Consider the following 17,939-nt stretch of genomic DNA (forward strand, 5'->3'; position numbering starts at 1 on the left):
CTTTCTAATAGAAATCGATACTTTTTGCTGTCTAACTCGTGAGTGGGAATGTTTTACGAAATATTTCACAGAATTTTTATTTGAAAATGGAAATACTAATATGAATGGAAAACCAGTTTTTGCCCTTCGTACAGACAGCTACTCGATCAACGATAGGCGCGATTAATGATCAGTTGTTATACACCCAACTCTATTTTTACACGGTTTCTTCTTACACGAATTTGAAGTTACACGTTAGAAAAAAAAATTGTAAAAAATGTTTGATTTAGTACGGTTTCAAAATCACTATTTTGTAATTATGTTTGATTTTACCACACTTGGCACCATTGCTGAAATGAACATATGTAAATAGTAGTAACTGGGTAATCCCCTTATTCGATAACTCTTACCTACACATTCTGTTCGCATGGTATTTACATTGCTCAAATTAATACTTCCAGTGATGATACCGACTTTAGTCCAGTTCATCACAAACAATTGCGCTTGTTATCAATTAGCGACGAATAATTATATAGCTATGTAATAAAGGGTTGCAAGAATTAATTCACGCTATGAATGCAACAGAGAATTTATGAATTCATCTCATAACTCGAGTTGATCGCCGACGCTGAGTTGGAATTATGTGAATGCAGATACAGAGAAGACATTGTGAGTTGTTGTTTATCGCTAGCAGGTAGACTCAGCTCATTCCTCTCATAAACAAACCCAACTCACACTCATATCATCAACCAGCAGTGAATGCAAGGCGTTAGCGTTCGCTTAAAGAGCCCATACACGAGCACACAAGTGCGTTCGATCGGTATGTGTGCGCTTGCGGTTTATCGTGTATGGCGGTGTCTGCGCACAAAATCTCATTTCTCTCGTGTCGCCGGACAGTGAAGATCGCGGACAATGGCAAGTGTTAAGGGGAGAACCTGCTTTCGAGGCTTCAAAAAATCGATTTTTTCGAGGATTATTTTGAGAGGGAAAGAAATAATTGATTCAAGCCAAACTTCTAGGTTTTATAGTTATATATTTGAACATCTTTCACAAATTTTTTGGATACGAAATCTTTGATATTCTGCCTTTGGGAAGCAATTGCCCGATGCATCTCGCATGTGCATTTTTAGGACGGCGGGCAGGATGCAGGTCGCAATTTCTATTGGAAACAAAAAATTCAAAGAGAATCATATTTTTTATGAATTTATCTTCTAGTAAACTTTGCCCTAATTCCATACGACGTTTAGTTTTTTTTTCTATCCTGCCCGCCAATTAAGAATAATCGTAAAAATGAGAAACCGAGAAATCACGCTTCAAAGTTTTCGTTTCTTGCCCAAGCGCTCATACATATATCTACTAGACGCTCGGCCACTTCCCTTCTAGCTTCGATAATATTTCGAACTCCCATCTATAACTTTGGGACATATTCTTAAATAATTTTTAAGAAAATTTAAGCAAAAAAAAAAAAAATCGATTGTTCGAAGCTTCTAAAGCAGGCTCCCCCCTTAATAAAGATTTCGTATCAGAATTTATTGATCTTATAAAAAATGAATTGGCAATTTGGCAAATGAAAAGTGATAAATATGAAAATAAAATTGAGAAAAATAAAAGTTGGAATAACTTATTAACGAAATACAAAGAAATAGATAAAAGTGCTACATTAGAAATAAATTCGAAGAAATGTTCCGCTTCCCTGTCGCACATGTTAACTCTGTGAAGAACGAACGCAAAATGGATTTGTGTGTCGTGTATGGGCAAACGAATTCATACCGATCGAACGCACTTGTGTGCTCGTGTATGGGCACTTTTAGTAGTGGAATAGTGTGTGATCGTCACGAAATCATTGTTTCTCTCATTCTTTTAACAGAACAGGGTGCACCCATAGCCGTAGACGCTTAACCGAGACAGTTTATTAAATATTTAAATTCGTCATTTGTTTTGTGCATACGAAGATAAAAGGGGGTAAAATAGTTTTGGCATGGCATAATGGATGTAAGTAATTGAAATTCAGTGCAATTGTTTGCTAATATTTGCCATGTTGTAATACAATTTACACCTGTGTCTCTGTTTTACAAAAATATTTAACATTAGATGAATCTGCATCGTCAACCCAGTCGACGCCTGTACTAAGGCAGCAGATTAATGAAATTAAGGATAATATAGTGAAAGGCAAATATATGTACAGTGGTTATTGAAGCTAGAAAAGCAAGGTTTGGGAAATTTTTGGCAAGGTTGAAAATAGTGGCAGTTTGGTAAGAGATTTTGTTGCATGCAAAAATTGTAACAGCGTTTTGAAATTTATGAATAGCACGTCTAACCTTGTGAAACATAAATGCTATAAAAATTTAAAAAACCGTTCGGATAACCCAAAGATATTAGTGGACAACGACACAAAAAAAATGTTGCTGATACGTTCACTGAATGGGTCACTAAAAATTACAGACCATTCAAGATGATCGAAGATGCAGGACTGAAAAAATATACGGATCTCTAATACCTTCAATTGGAGCTAAGTATGAGTCGATGTAGATACTGATCAACTATTACCTCATCCAACAACGATATCCCGAAACAGAGACAATCTATACAATATAGCCCACGATTCCTTAAAATTAGAACTAAGTGAACTTAGTACCTTTGGACTTAACTCAGATTTATGGACCGATAATTATTTAAAACAATCGTTTTTGTCTATGACTATTCACTATATAAAAAGCGGAAAAATTGGAATGAAGCTTATTGCTTTTCGATCAATGGATTTTGAATCTTGTAGCAGTAAGTATTTGTTGAAACGGTATATACTTATTTGCAGATATGTATGTATGTGCACGTACTATATGTGGTGTCAAGTACAACAATTTGTTGTAATTTCAAGAAATGTTTACCACAATTGCACACTAATATTTCAGTGCTCGCAGCTGTACATACGTATTTTCAAATCAAACTTGATATTTCGTAGGTTGATGCATTCGAGCTTTCAGGCAACAACAAAATACATGGGATTTTCACATGAGGCTACCTGTTCAATATGCCTTGATACCATGTATATATTTTTTTTAATTTTTAGTTTTTCATTATACTTGCGAAAGTTTCATATTTAAAAACGAAGTGTGACTTTATTTAATATAGGGGAAAAAATTATACAAAAAGTAAAGGCGGCAATGAAGGAGTTTGATTATAGTCTTGATTGCAATCTTTTCAAAGCAATTGGATCGATATTATAAACATTTTACAGATAAAAAGTCAAACCCATAGAATAAGTAACATCAGCTTAAATACTTTAACAGATATAATAAATATTTTGAAAAAGTTCGAAGAAACATCAAAAGAATTAGAAGGAGATAACTACCCTACTTTAAATTTAGTTATTGTGCATGTTTACTTTTTAAAACGAATATGTGAAACAAATAGCGATGATGATTCAGAATGCTAAAAATCGTTAAAAATTAAACTCAGCACATTGATAAATGATGTCGTAATTAAAAACTTAACAATTTTTCACAAAATTGCTTTGTTTTTGTTTCCACCGACTAATAAATTGTTACAGTTTACAAATGAAGAAAAAAATTATATAAAACTACATTGCAAAAACATGCTAGAAGCATTGGTTTTTGAGCAAGATCAAAACAATAACGAAAGTAGTCAATTAAATTCTCTCTCAAATAATAAGGAACAACTTTTCTCAGGATTTCTTCAGCCTTCAAATCCAACAAATAATCTTGATCGAGTTCAAAATGAATTACTATTATACGAAAATGTTAACGAAGTTATGCACGACAATTTTGACGTTTTATAATGGTGGGAATCAAATAAACTTAAATTTCCGTTACTTTTTAAATTAGTAGTGCCTCGTCTGAGAGAATATTCTCAAATGCCAAAAATTTACTTTCTGAAAAGCGTTGTGCTATTGGGTCTAACCCTGTTACTGTAGGAAAAATCATGTTTTTACATACGAATATGTAAATTAATTAATTATTTCTAGAGTTTAAACTAATAAGAAACACATGTGCAACATTGAAAACGAATTTGATAATTATCTTTTCTAAATTTCTGAAGTCATTAATTCTTTAAATAAATTATTTTTAAGTTCAAAAAGACTGGTGAATGTTTTACACATTTTTTTTTAAATAAATGAATTATGCATATATTGTATATTTTTGTTAGATAAATGAATTGCTTCTTTTTTGTTTAAGTTTTTAATAGCGCAATTTTTTTAAGTTATATGAGACATTTTTATATTTTATTTTTTAGTACAAGAATTATGTGTATATTTTTTGTTGCACGAGTATACATAAGTGAATTTCTTTTTTATTTTATAGTTTAGAATACATAAAAATAAAAAATACATATGTATCCATGTATGGTATTTGATGCTTTTCATTACAATTTCATTTCATGATATGTATAAGTTTCTCGTTAGTCGATATAAAGAGACTCGTACGTCGCACATACGTATGTTTTTTGGTTTTCCCTAATGTTTTTTTTTACGATTTATCGACAGTTTATTAGCATAATACATACATAGGTATATTTACACATGAGTTAATTGGACTGGAAATGAACGCGAATGTAACTAATAAAAATGTGATACTTTGGAACTAAAAGTTGCATGTATTTTGGGATTTAAAAACAGTTTTTTTTTTCAATTGTTCCAAAGGACAGGTTTTAGTTCTAAAATATTTTTATTTTTTATAATATTTTGTTAAATCTATTAATCCCTAAATAAACTTCATGAAAAATTGCAATAAAATTTAATATTGGAAACATTTTTTTTATCCACATTCGTATGTAATTATCTATACGTATTTACATACTTGTTTCTAGTCGTGCAACTAGAATAACTCGAGTTAACAGTTGTTAATTCACACGAACATCATTCACTCAGCCAACATCCTTCTTGCACAGAATTAATTCACACCAACACAATGAATTGCTTTGGTAGACCAATTCTGCAGAGAGTGGATCGTTACTTGCGAGAGTGCTATGAGTTGAGCGAACTCGTTGTTGTTCTCACTAATGAGACTCGGTCCTTATTTTACCCCAAGCCTGTCCAACATACGGCCCCCGGGCCACCATCCGGCCCGCATAGGCCCTTCATCCGGCCCGCCATCTCTTATAGTCTTTGGGCATCCCAGTTGTATAGGCCTGAAACACGTGATGGATAAACTAGTGCAGACAGTTAATTTTATACGCGCAAGAGGGCTTAACCGCAGACAGTTCCAGGCTTTTCTGGCTGATGTCGGTTCAGATCACGAAGACATTGTATACTTTACTCGCGTTCACTGGCTCAGCAGAGCAGCCACACTAAAGCGATTCTATTCCCTGCTGGACGACTTAAAGATTTTTCTTGGCAACAAAGACCAAGAAATTACTTTCCTTACTGATGAGGAGTGGTTGGCTGATCCGGCTTTCCTGGTTGATATAACTAAATATCTTTCTGATCTTAACTTAAAACTACAAGGGAAAGACCAACTATGCACACAGTTATACGAACACGTTCTAGCTTTCACAAAAAAGCTTTTATTGTTGGAAAAGCAGCTGGAACAAAAGCAGTTGATTCATTGGGAGACCTTATCTACAAAAAAGCAAGATACCCTGGATTTTGACAAGTACGTGTTGATGTTATAAAGATTAAGGAACGAGTTTGACGACAGATTCGCAGACATTAAATCACAAACTCCCTGCATGAAAGTATTTCAAAATCCATTTGATGTTGAAATTGAAGGCGCTGCGCAGAGTTTACAGCTGGAGTTAATAGAATTGCAAAGCAGCTCTCATCTAAAAACAGCATATAATAATTGTCTTCTAACCTTAATTGAATTTTACAAAAAGTATATTACACCCAGACAATACCCAAACCTTACTAACCTGGCTATTCAACATATTCCTTTATTTGGTAGTACATATGTTTGCGAGCAGCTGTTTTCTCGCATGAAATTTAACAAATCAAAAACCAGATCATCTTTATTAGATAGCCATCTTAAAGGCATTTTGCGCATAGCCACTTCTAAAACTCCAGCTCACATAGATGCGCTGTGCAAACAGAAAAATTTTCAGACATCTCATTAATTAGATTTTAAGAATAAGAATATCTTTATATGCTAAGGCCATAGTTACATTAATAGTAATATATTAAGATTTATGTGATGTTGCTTATTATAAATAAATAAATATACCAAAACTGAAGGTCATTTTATTTTTTTTTTGGCCCGCTAGGGTTATGAAAATGCTAAACCTGGCCCTTCACAAAATTATGTTGGACGGGCCTGTTTTACCCAAACATTAGAATTAATTTTTACGTTGTGTGAGTGAGTGCAAGTTGAAATTTTTGGACAGTGACTCAAAGGTTGTTTTTTGCGTATTCATGCAGCCCTTTACTATGTAAATATTTTTTCTTCATTTCTATTCTAATTTTGGCTGGGATTTAGAATAGCATCCCCGGATTTCGGGAATAAAATGGGTATCACTGGAAAGGTGACGTTCTCCAGATCTCGAAAATATATACATTTAGTTGCCGCTGACTTATAGTTTTAAAGATATTTGCATTTAAAGTTGAAAAATTTATAACTTTTACATTGGTAATTTGTATATTGTGAACAACTTTTTCACTTATATTATGCACTTTTCACTTACTAACACTTCACTATAACGTTTCTGTATATTAATTTTTTTAATAATTTTGCTCGGCGCTCCAAAAAAAAAATAACCATGGCAACCCTTTTCTTATTGTGCAAATGCAGAGAATTGTAACTAAAATAAAATAATTAAAATAAAGCTTTATTCACAACAAATATTAAAAAAATTATAATACAGAAACGTTATAGTGAAGTGTTAGTAAGGGAAAAGTGCATAATATAAGTGAAAAAGTTGTTCACAATATACAAATTACCAATGTAAAAGTTATAAATTTTTCAACTTTAAATGCAAATATCTTTAAAACTATAAGTCAGCGGCAACTAAATGTATATATTTTCGTGATCTGGAGAATGCCACCTTTCCAGTGACACCCATTTTATCCCCGAAATCCGGGGATGCTATTCTAAATTTTACCCCTAATTTTTCTGGATTAACAGATTTCTTTTGGTTTTGCTTGCCCTACTAATTTTTCACTTGTATGAAATTTTAAGTTTAATGCTCAAAATGCCATATGAACATAAAATTTGTAGGCATATCTGAAATTTTATAGTTTTCAACTTTTTTTTATCTTACACGGTTTTCAGATGAAATGGAACGTATCCCCCATTTTACTATAGGAAACGCCTCGGTTTCTTTTTACACGGATTTCTGAGGAACGTTTCTACGGTGTAAGAAAAGAGTTGGGTGTACTTCCTTGTGTATTTTTTCTGATGATTAAAATTCATCATCTGATTGATTGCTATTTTATCAATGCACACAACCAAATTTACAACAAATTGGACAACAACCGGCAGAGTTAAACATAGCCAAATTTACAGTTCCAACTCAAGAATGATGAAACAAGATTGCGCAATGGCGAGTTCAAATTTTGTTCGTTCTGCGCATCTAAGTCACGGTTGACCAACGTACAATCAGTTGATTTTCAGTTTGTTTTTCTTTGCAATAAGAAGCAATTTTGTATTGCAGGCATACAAAAACATGAATATAATTAAAAGTTAACATCAATATAAGTGAATATTAATAAAAGATATCAATATAAGTGAATATTTTATAGTGAACATTTACCTACATATTCATTTAATTGTATTTTCATTGTATTATTTAATTTTGTCTCTTTGCTGTGTTTGTTTCAACCATATACATTTATGCAAATAAAAACATTGAATATTTTGTGACCAAGTATCAATTTATTGTCTTATTTAATTTTCTTTTTTTGCTATACATATGTATGTTCAATTAAGCTTTTATTTAAGGAACGAATCCTAAAATACATTCTAGCTATGAAAAACAATTATTTTACTTTCGAGCTACCATTTACAAAATTACTTAAATCTAAGTGCTTCTGGGCGTAATTTGTACATACATAGTACATATATGCAAATCAGTACCATTTACATCGTCAAATACTGCTTGCAAGGCTCTCATATGCTCCATTAACATATCTGCTGGTTTTGAGAGTCCTCCTTCAGAAAGGTGATCCACCCTAGTATAAGACGAACAATTTTCTGAATTGCCAACAATTTCGAGGTTGTCTTTACCGAGTTTGTGGCAGATATATCCTGCCAAATTCTCAAGTCCGTCGTTGTTGAGAATCTCCAAGTCATCATTTTTTTCAATTGGGTCAGTGGAATTTAGATCAACTGACACACGTTGAAAAATATTACCTGTAAAAATATAATAAACATACATACATGCGTATAAATAAATGGAATAAATTGTTAGTTAAGATTATTATTGTAATTAGGATAAGAAACAGTGCAAAAACTTAGTTTGTATGTTAGTACATATTTGCATTTGTTAACATCAATACATTTTTATATAAGAATGTTTTCTGCAGTTTTAGGTTTATAATATAATTTAAAATGCAGCTAAGTTTTTGCTCCAAATTATTTCTGTGGAATTCCGAGGTTTTAATGGAAATCCTAAGGCGTTTAATTTCTGCTGACTGCTCGTTTTTGCACTTATTCAAAGTTCTAACAACACTATTCAGCCTTTGTCTAAAAAGAATAAGAAATACACATACTTATGTAAGAAAAAGATACTTCATCAATATCAATTAGGACTAACATTTCTGTTTCCAAATGCAGTATTTTCTCGGCTTTCTCATCGATGACCTCCTCTCCTGCAGTTTGAGGTGCCTCTCCAACCTCGTTTTCTTGAATTACTTCAACAGGGGCGGTATTCTTCAACATTGTTGTTAACATCTCTTTTTTGGAATGAGACTCCATCCTTTTCTGCCGTTCATTAGCCTCTGCAGGAGCAGTGGTTAACGTGGGAAAAGCGCTAGGCAGTAACTTAGTTGGATTCCGCGAACTTAAACCTGCAAGAGTGTTTGTTATAAAAGTAAAATTATTGTAATCAAAATGCTATAATTACCCATTTCAAACTGCAAGTTGCATTAATTTTGTCCGTACGACGACAAAAATTATCCATTGTTTTACCACTGTTTTATCTTTAGGGAAATGGAAAAAACTCCATTTCGTAGCACAATTTTTACCATTATTATTATTGCACCCAACACTGTGCAACTCATTTTAAAAAATATAAAATTTAACAATTAATACAACACTTGAAAACACAATTCGAATTCACTTTAAAAAGCGCGGGCGAATAATAAGTCAACCGTGACGTCAGCTGACTGAAAGCAAACATGCGCATTGCGCAATCCTGTTTTTATCATTCTTGGTTCCAACTCGATTTCAGTTCGGTTAAGAATTAATGTAGTAAAACAAGAATTTTATTTGGTATGTGAAATCGATCTAAATTAGCGCTTTAATTGAGCGAAGACCTGTTAATTGATCAATTAACTCCTCTGCGAAAAAGCTATAACACCGAATATTGTGGGGTTTGTCGTCATTGATTTTGGTATTAAATTCCGAATTAAAACTCATTTGTCCAGTTGGTTTAGGCATTTCGGAGAGTACAGTGTTAGGTTTCTTACAGTAACGAGAGGAGATCATTAGTTTCAATGGTTGGTAAACTGTATGTATGATAAGTTTATACTATGTCAAGAGCTAAAGAAATATTTTTTCCAATGATGGATTGTGGTTAATTTCGCTATCTGAAGTAAGTATAGATGATATACATACATGATAAGAGGATATAGATGATATACATAAGAGGGTATGTAACCCTATACATAGTATATCTGCTAGATGCTCGGTCACTATTTCCCTTCTAGCTTCGATAATATTTCGAATTCCCATCTATAACTTTGGGACATATTCTTAGATAATTTTTAAAGAGATTTAAGCAAAAAAAATCGTTTGTTTAAAGCAGTGGTTCCCAAACATATTTTGTCTACCGCCCACTTAGAGAATAAATATTTTTTTAGCGCCCCCATTTTTTCACCTATTTAAAAACCACTATAACTTCAAATTAATTATTGTGGCCTATATAAGTATGTATATTAACGGAGAATTCTAAACGAAACTTTTACTATAACCAGCAACTTGAAACCTAAGCGCAGTAGGTAACATACAACGGCGCTTAGGTCTCAAGTTAACTCTTACGGGCTCCACCTGGCAATAAGAATGATTATTGAAGCACAACTTTATAGTATTAAAACAGAGAATACTTTATTAAAAATAAAACTAAAATAATCGATACATATATAAAAACTAATGTGAAGGATGAATCTGATGCTGTTTAATAATTTTGTTAATATCAGGTTCCAATTTACTCAAGAACAGTCGCAAGTCGCCATGTTCGGTAACAAGCAAACGATTTCTATTTTTAGTAAGCAGTGTTGTCACAGCACTAAATCCACGTTCACACAAATATGACGATGGGAATGCTATCAAGAATCGTTGAACGATTGACCACAGTCCAGGGTACAATTGCGAGATCGGTTTTTGTAGCCAAAATTCTTGGTAACCATTTTTGAACTTGATTTTTATTTCCTCGTTTGTTGTCAATTCTATAAGTTCTTCTTCCAGCTGAGGTGACACCCAGTCTGGTATTTCCAAGTTCAAAATGTCCTGGTATCGTTCGGTGAAGTCAATGTGGAGGTTTTCCAAATGTTGGCAGTAGGCAAACAATTCGTCGTTACTGCATGATACTGATAAATTCGGAAAATTGTGAAACTCACGTCTGCTCAGATTCTTTTTGTGTAGAAGCAGTTTGGCTGCGAAAGCAGCAACGACGTTTTTTATTTTAATTAAATTTAGTTCACCGCCTTGCAGTTGGAGATTCATGTCGTTAAACAATTTATACAGATCTGTCATGTAAGCTATATCAGTCTTGGATGTTATGAGCTTGTCTTGAAATTCTGTATCTTTAGTTTCCAAAAACTCTATAACAGAGTCAAACAGGTTGTAGAACCGAGTCAGACAATTGCCTCTTGATAGCCAACGAACTTCGGTATGAAACAACAAACGATTGAAATCCTCGTCATTAGAAACACAAAGCTGATGAAATAATCTATCGTTCAAAGAGCTGTTGCGGATTTTATTGACTGCTTTGATGACATATTGCAGTGATTGAAATAGTTTTTCACTTAAGTTTCTAGCAACTTAATGTTGTCTATGAATAACGCAATGTACACCGAGGACATCTGGAATTTTATTTTTTAAGTACGCTATGAAGCCTTTATGGCACCCTGTGATTGCCGGAGCGCCATCCGTAGCAACTGAAATAATATTTTTCAAAGGAATTTCTTTCTCATCGCAAAACTTTTCCAATATATTGAATATGATTTTGCCTTTTGTATCGGTCTCCAAATTTCTATCAAATAATAGTTCTTCACATATTTTCTCATCTTTAATAAAGCTCACGTAAGACAACAACAATGCTTCATTAGTTGGTAAAGTGGACTCATCCAGCTGAATTGAAAATTGACTTGACCTCAGGTGATCGTACAATGATTCTTCAATGTTTTCAGCCATTTCATCAATTCGTTTTTGCACAGAATTATTACCCAAAGGAATTTTTCGGAAAATATCTGCGGCCGGTTTATGAAGCACGGTAGTTATTACTTCATTTATTGCTGGCTTCTCCGATGTTATGTGGTTTGCCTTTTTGAGCAATTAACAAAGAGATATTGTACGAAGCTCGAAGTCCGTCATCATCTTGCTTAGTAGCCGCCGAAAATAGTTTTGCTACACTTGGTTGAGTATTATGCTTCTTCTCTAGGTCTTGAAAATATGCTACATTCTTGTCTCTCTCATCTGGATGCATTTTATTCAAATGATCTTGCAGTCTTGAAGGCTTCATTGCTTCATTCGAAAATGTTTTTAGACATAGAAGACACAAAGGCGAGTAAATAAGTTGCTGCTCAACGTTTCAGAAGGAATTACCGACCACTTTCACAATCGTTAAATAAAAAAAAAATGTTTTATTTAAAATGTACAATAATTTTATTTTAGGTATTAAATACAAAGTTACGTATGTTGGAAATTCAATTGTACGGAGCGGGGCGGATACAGTTCCCAAACCGAGCGATAGCAGGAGACATCGACGTGGCGCCGCGTAGGATCGATACGTTGCAGCGCGGGGCATCAGTCGAAGACGAATATCGAAAGCGAACGGGTGTATTCGAGTGTTGACGTGCGATGATCGTCTGGTGCCTTGTTCAAATCCTTTTTTGTTGTGGTGACCCCTTGCTGGGTATGGTGATGTTCTCAACTGTGGTGTGATGTAGTGTCATCAGCTGTGGGGAATTCCGCTGTCGTAGTAGGGTGCGCCAGTTTTTCCCAGGTTGAGTGAGGTCCCCCCTCAACTTAACTCATTTAAACATCCTGGGTCCCGTAGGCGAATATTTTGCCTAGTGTTACGCTTTTATATTGTTGCATGTATTTCCGCGTACATGCTATAAATGTTGAAAACGTGTTTGGTTTTAAACATAGTATTTGGAATGTATCATAATTGCTTTAACGTGTATACAATAAGAAACTTTATTTTTGCGGATTTATGGGTTTGTAATTACCAGTTAGTGGAGGGTGGAGTAATGTGTAGAAGTTCACGCAAGTGAGGAAAGTTCTCTGATCGCCATTCACTTGGGAGTGGCCAGAAACGATTCTTTTACATATGACTCAAGCAGCTCACTACTTCCGGTCTTTGACCAAGTATCCTCTGGGTAGCCTAAGAACATCCGTTCGAAGGCGAGCTAATGTGAGAAGGCGAAACATTCCCTACATAGGGTTGTGCGCTGGGCTTGGGACCCGCCACGTAAAAAACAATACCAATGAAAAAGTTGAAACAGCCTCGGATGAGAGACCCCCCTTTTGATGACGACCATGGCAAACGAAATAAGGACTACGATTTAAGGGCATGCACCCGGAATGTCCGGTCCATTAATTGGGAAGGTGCCGCTGCCCAGCTGGTTGATGACCTCGTGAAAATAAAGGCTGACATCACCGCCGTCCAAGAAATGCGATGGACGGGACAAGGACAAAGACGAGTAGGTCCTTGTGGCATTTACTACAGTGGCCATATAAAGGAGTGCAAGTTTGGTGTGGGATTCGTGGTGGGAGAGAGACTTCGTCGCCGAGTACTATCATTCACTCCGGTGAATGAACGTCTAGCCACAATCCGCATCAAAGCGAGGTTCTTCAACATATCGCTGATTTGCGCCCACGCCCCGACGGAAGAGAAGGACGATGTGACCAAAGATGCCTTTTATGAGTGCTTGGCGCGCACTTATGAGAGCTGCCCCCGCCACGCTGTCAAAATCGTGCTTGGCGATTTTAACGCCAGGGTGGGCAAAGAAGGTATCTTTGGCACTACGGTCGGTAAATTCAGCCTCCACGATGAAACATCCCCAATTGGGTTGAGGCTGATCGACTTCGCCGGGGCCCGAAATATGGTTATCTGTAGTACTAGATTCCAGCATAAGAAGATTCATCAAGCTAGCTGGCTGTCTCCGGATCGAAAAACTACCAACCAGATCGATCATGTTGTGATAGACGGAAGACACGTCTCCAGTGTTTTAGATGTGCGTGCGCTCCGAGGTCCTAACATCGACTCGGACCACTATCTTGTTGCAGTTAAGATTCGCACCCTCCTCTGTGCAGCAAAAAACGCACGCCAACAAACACAAGGAAGGTTCGACGTCGAGAAGCTGCAATCACAACAGACAGCCGAACGATTCTTTACTCGGCTTGCACTCCTGCTCTCTGAGAGCACTCGTCAACAACTCGGTATAAGGGAACTGTGGGACGGCATTTCAAACTCCTTACGTACAGCTGCAACCGAAACCATTGGTTTTCGGAAAGTGCAAAAGAACAGCTGGTATGACGAGGAGTGTCGTCTCGCAGCGGAGAGAAAACAGGCTGCCTACCTCGCAATGTTACGATCGACCACAACACGTGCGGGATAGGATAGATACCGAGAGTTGAAGAGGGAAGCGAGACGCATTTGTAGACAGAAAAAGAAGGAGGCCGAAATGCGTGAGTACGAAGAGCTTGATAAGCTGGCCGACAGGGGTAATGCTCGAAAATTCTACGAAAAAATGCGGCGGCTTACAGAAGGTTTCAAGACCGAAGCACACTCTTGTAGAACCCCCAAAGGTGATCTAGTCACCGATGCCCAGAGCATACTTAGATTATGGAGGGAACACTTCTCCAGCCTGCTGAATGGCAATGAATGCACAACACCAGGAGAAGGCGAACCCGATTCCCCAATCGATGACGATGGAGCAGACGTTCCATTACCCGACCATGAAGAAGTTCGAATAGCAATTGCCCGCCTGAAAAACAACAAAGCGGCAGGGGCCGACGGATTGCCGGCCGAGCTATTAAAACACATCATGCATCAGCTTCTTTGTAAAATATGGTCGAACGAAAGCGTGCCCAACGATTGGAATTTAAGTGTGCTATGCCCAATCCATAAAAAAGGAGACCTCACAATCTGCGCCAACTACCGTGGGATTAGCCTCCTCAACATCGCATATAAAGTTCTATCGAGCGTATTGTGTGAAAGATTAAAGCCCACCGTCAACAAGCTGATTGGACCTTATCAGTGTGGCTTCAGACCTGGCAAATCAACAACCGACCAGATATTCACCATGCGCCAAATCTTGGAAAAGACCCGTGAAAGAAGAATCGACACACACCACCTCTTCGTCGATTTCAAAGCTGCTTTCGACAGCACGAAAAGGAGCTGCCTTTATGCCGCGATGTCTGAATTTGGTATCCCCGCAAAACTAATACGGCTGTGTAAACTGACGTTGAGTAAAACCAAAAGCTCCGTCAGGATCGGGAAGGACCTCTCCGAGCCGTTCGATACCAAACGAGGTTTCAGACAAGGCGATTCCCTATCGTGCGACTTTTTCAACCTGCTTTTGGAGAAAATAGTTCGAGCCGCAGAACTAAATAGAGAAGGTACCATCTTCTATAAGAGTGTACAGCTGTTGGCGTATGCCGATGATATTGATATCATCGGCCTCAACACCCGCGCCGTTAGTTCTGCTTTCTCCAGGCTGTACAAGGAAGCAAAAGAAATGGGTCTGGCAGTGAACGAGGGAAGACGAAATATCTCCTGTCATCAAACAAACAGTCGTCGCACTCGCGACTTGGCACTCACGTCACTGTTGACAGTCATAACTTTGAAGTTGTAGATAATTTCGTCTATCTTGGAAGCAGCGTAAACACCACCAACAATGTCAGCCTAAAAATCCAGCGCAGGATAACTCTTGCCAACAGCTGCTACTTTGGACTGAGTAGGCAATTGAGAAGCAAAGTCCTCTCTCGACAAACAAAAACCAAACTCTATAAGTCACTCATAATTCCCGTCCTGCTATATGGTGCAGAGGCTTGGACGATGTCAACAACTGATGAGTCGACGTTGCGAGTTTTCGAGAGAAAAGTTCTGCGAAAGATTTATGGTCCTTTGCGCGTTGGCCACGGCGAATATCGCATTCGATGGAACAATGAGCTGTACGAGATATACAATGACATTGACATAGTTCAGCGAATTAAAAGACAGCGGCTACGCTGGCTAGGTCATGTTGTCCGAATGGATGAAAACACTCCAGCTCTTAAAGTATTCGACGCTGTACCCGCCGGGGGAAGCAGAGGAAGAGGAAGACCTCCACTCCGTTGGAAGGACCAGGTGGAGAAGGACCTGGCTACGCTTGGAATATCCAATTGGCGCCACGTAGCGAAAAGAAGAAACGACTGGCGCGCTGTTGTTAACTCGTCCATAATCGCGTAAGCGGTGTCTACGCCAATTAAGAAGAAGAAGAATTACCAGTTAGTTGATATTTGCGGTTGTTTCTTTGATCGGTTTATTATTTGTGGTTTCATTTAAAATTTCTTTACCATCAGTGTGTTCATTATTTGCCTTTTCTGTGTTATCGGCTTTTAAAGATTATTAACTCCACGCCTTGCTCAGATATGGCCAGAATGGGTACTCCTTAGCCCTTACAATTAGAGGGATCTTGCGTGAGAGTGGCCGTGAATGGAGAACGGCTTCGATTAGTAGAGAATTCTCCACAATTAATTAATGCTTTGTATAGCTGATTCCCATAACCCACCCATATGAGAAGCAGTTGGATATGTGCGATAAGAGCGACCTTTGTCTTTTGTAAGTGTAGGTGCCAATAATGATAATGGCGTACCGGTCATTATATGATCGAGTAGTTGTGGCTTTAGAGAAGTCTTCACAATACCGATCTTCTAGAGTTTTGTTTGATATGGGGGAAGTTTCTTTAACTTTTGAAATTGCCTTAATTGTGAATTAAGGTATTTGTTTGTATATACTGGTAACTAGTTTTGTAACTAGTCCATTTTGTGTTTCGCTGTGCAGCGTTTGAAATTTTTGTGCCTTTGAGCAGCATGGTGTCTCTTGGCAAATTTTCGAATTTTGGGTTTCGTGATTTGCTTTTGCAGTTAAACCCTTGGTTCTTTTTGTAAAAGTGCTTCTTTGGAGTGAGATCGGATATCTGCTGTAATGAAGCATTGAATTGTGTCTTTTGTGACAATAGAAGCAATTATATTTGCTTTTGCAGTTTTTAAGATTGTGTGTATGGGACAAGCAGTTTGTACAGAGTCTTTTTGATCTGACAAAGTTGTTCCTTTCGTTAATATTTAATTTTTTAAACTTATCGCAAGTTTTAAGCTTATGCCCTCTTGTGCGTAGTTCGCATGACGTGTGTTTTTTCTGTTCGGACATGAACGAGTGCGTTTTGTGAAAGCTTTTGTTTAAATTTTTGTTGCTTCTAGCTTGGGTTCTATTGAAGCTTCTATTTTGGTCGTGTTTAATGATCTTAGTTTTGATTATTTTTTCTTCTAACCTTTCCGCAATTTCATATTGGGTGGTGAGAAAATCTTTCATTTGTTGCCACGTTGGGCACTTTTTTCGTGATGAGAGCGATTGCTCCCATAGAAGTAACGACTTTTCTGGTAATGCGGCGGTGCAAATGTTTACCAGAATTGGGTCCCAGCTGTCTGTGGGAATATTTAGTGTCGATAGAATCGACAAACAATTTGAAACAGTGGATTCTAGTTTGATGAATTCTACACTTGTTCCTTTCTTAATTTTTGGCAAGTTCATTAGTGTCGTTACTTGCTTATCGACCAGTATTCTGTCGTTTTCATATCTAGCTTTTAGAGCTTCCCAAGCCAAATTGAAATTGTCGTCATTTAATGCGAACCGTTTGCCTATTTCGCCTGCTTGACCTTTAGTTTTGTATCTGAGGTGATACAATTTTTGCGCATGTGATAATTGAGGATGGTTTATGTACACGGCCGTAAACATGTCCCGGAAGGACGGCCATTCTTCATAACCTCCGTAAAAGGTTTCTGTGTCACATGCGGCCAGCTCGAGGTAGATGCCTGAACTTGCCTCTTGACTGTCTATTTGTGGCAGCTCTACTCTACTGTGGGGAGTAGGCGCAATTGCTTTTATTAGCTTTAATTGATCGGAGATCATAGCTTTCGTTTCTTCATACTGGTCTAAGCAGTTTTCGTATATTGCGTAAGCCGAGGATTTGAAATTGTGTGTATCTGAATCGTCAGAATCTAGAATGGCGTCATGAGCCGCTTGGAGGCGAGTCCAAAAATTTTTAAGTTTTTTTCTAATAACGATTCAGAGTTCTCATGAATCGGAGAAGAGGCAAATCTAGTGCAGTATCGTAATATACTGTCACTTTGTGAAATAAATTTAATAGCCTGTTTTGAGCGTGTAGCTCCTGCAGGTTTATTTTGATTTTTGTCGTTGTTAACCATTTTTGTTATATTATAAAAATATTTATATTTCTTATTTTATATATTTATATATAAAGTATTTGTCAACTGATTTGTAGTATCTAATCGAATCGATATAGTGTAACAAATTGTATACTCTTTTAAATAAATAAGAGTTTTTTCAGATTATATCAGTAC

At 36.7% G+C, this 17,939-nt stretch overlaps 2 long non-coding RNA genes across 2 annotated transcripts; one reads left to right on the plus strand and one right to left on the minus strand.

Moving 5' to 3' along the window:
* Positions 1-162: 162 nt before the first annotated feature.
* On the minus strand, positions 163-762 carry LOC126764598 (uncharacterized). The gene is made up of 2 exons (XR_007668090.1): positions 390-762; positions 163-329 (listed from the first exon to the last, which is right to left on the minus strand). It is a non-coding gene; the product is annotated as an uncharacterized LOC126764598 (long non-coding RNA).
* Positions 763-1,831: 1,069 nt separating this feature from the next.
* Positions 1,832-7,695, plus strand: LOC126764520 (uncharacterized). The gene is made up of 3 exons (XR_007668043.1): positions 1,832-1,971; positions 2,071-2,754; positions 7,200-7,695. It is a non-coding gene; the product is annotated as an uncharacterized LOC126764520 (long non-coding RNA).
* The last annotated feature ends 10,244 nt before the right edge of the window (positions 7,696-17,939 follow it).

This window comes from Bactrocera neohumeralis, chromosome 2 (genome assembly GCF_024586455.1).
Source record: "Bactrocera neohumeralis isolate Rockhampton chromosome 2, APGP_CSIRO_Bneo_wtdbg2-racon-allhic-juicebox.fasta_v2, whole genome shotgun sequence".
Lineage (NCBI taxonomy): Eukaryota > Metazoa > Arthropoda > Insecta > Diptera > Tephritidae > Bactrocera > Bactrocera neohumeralis.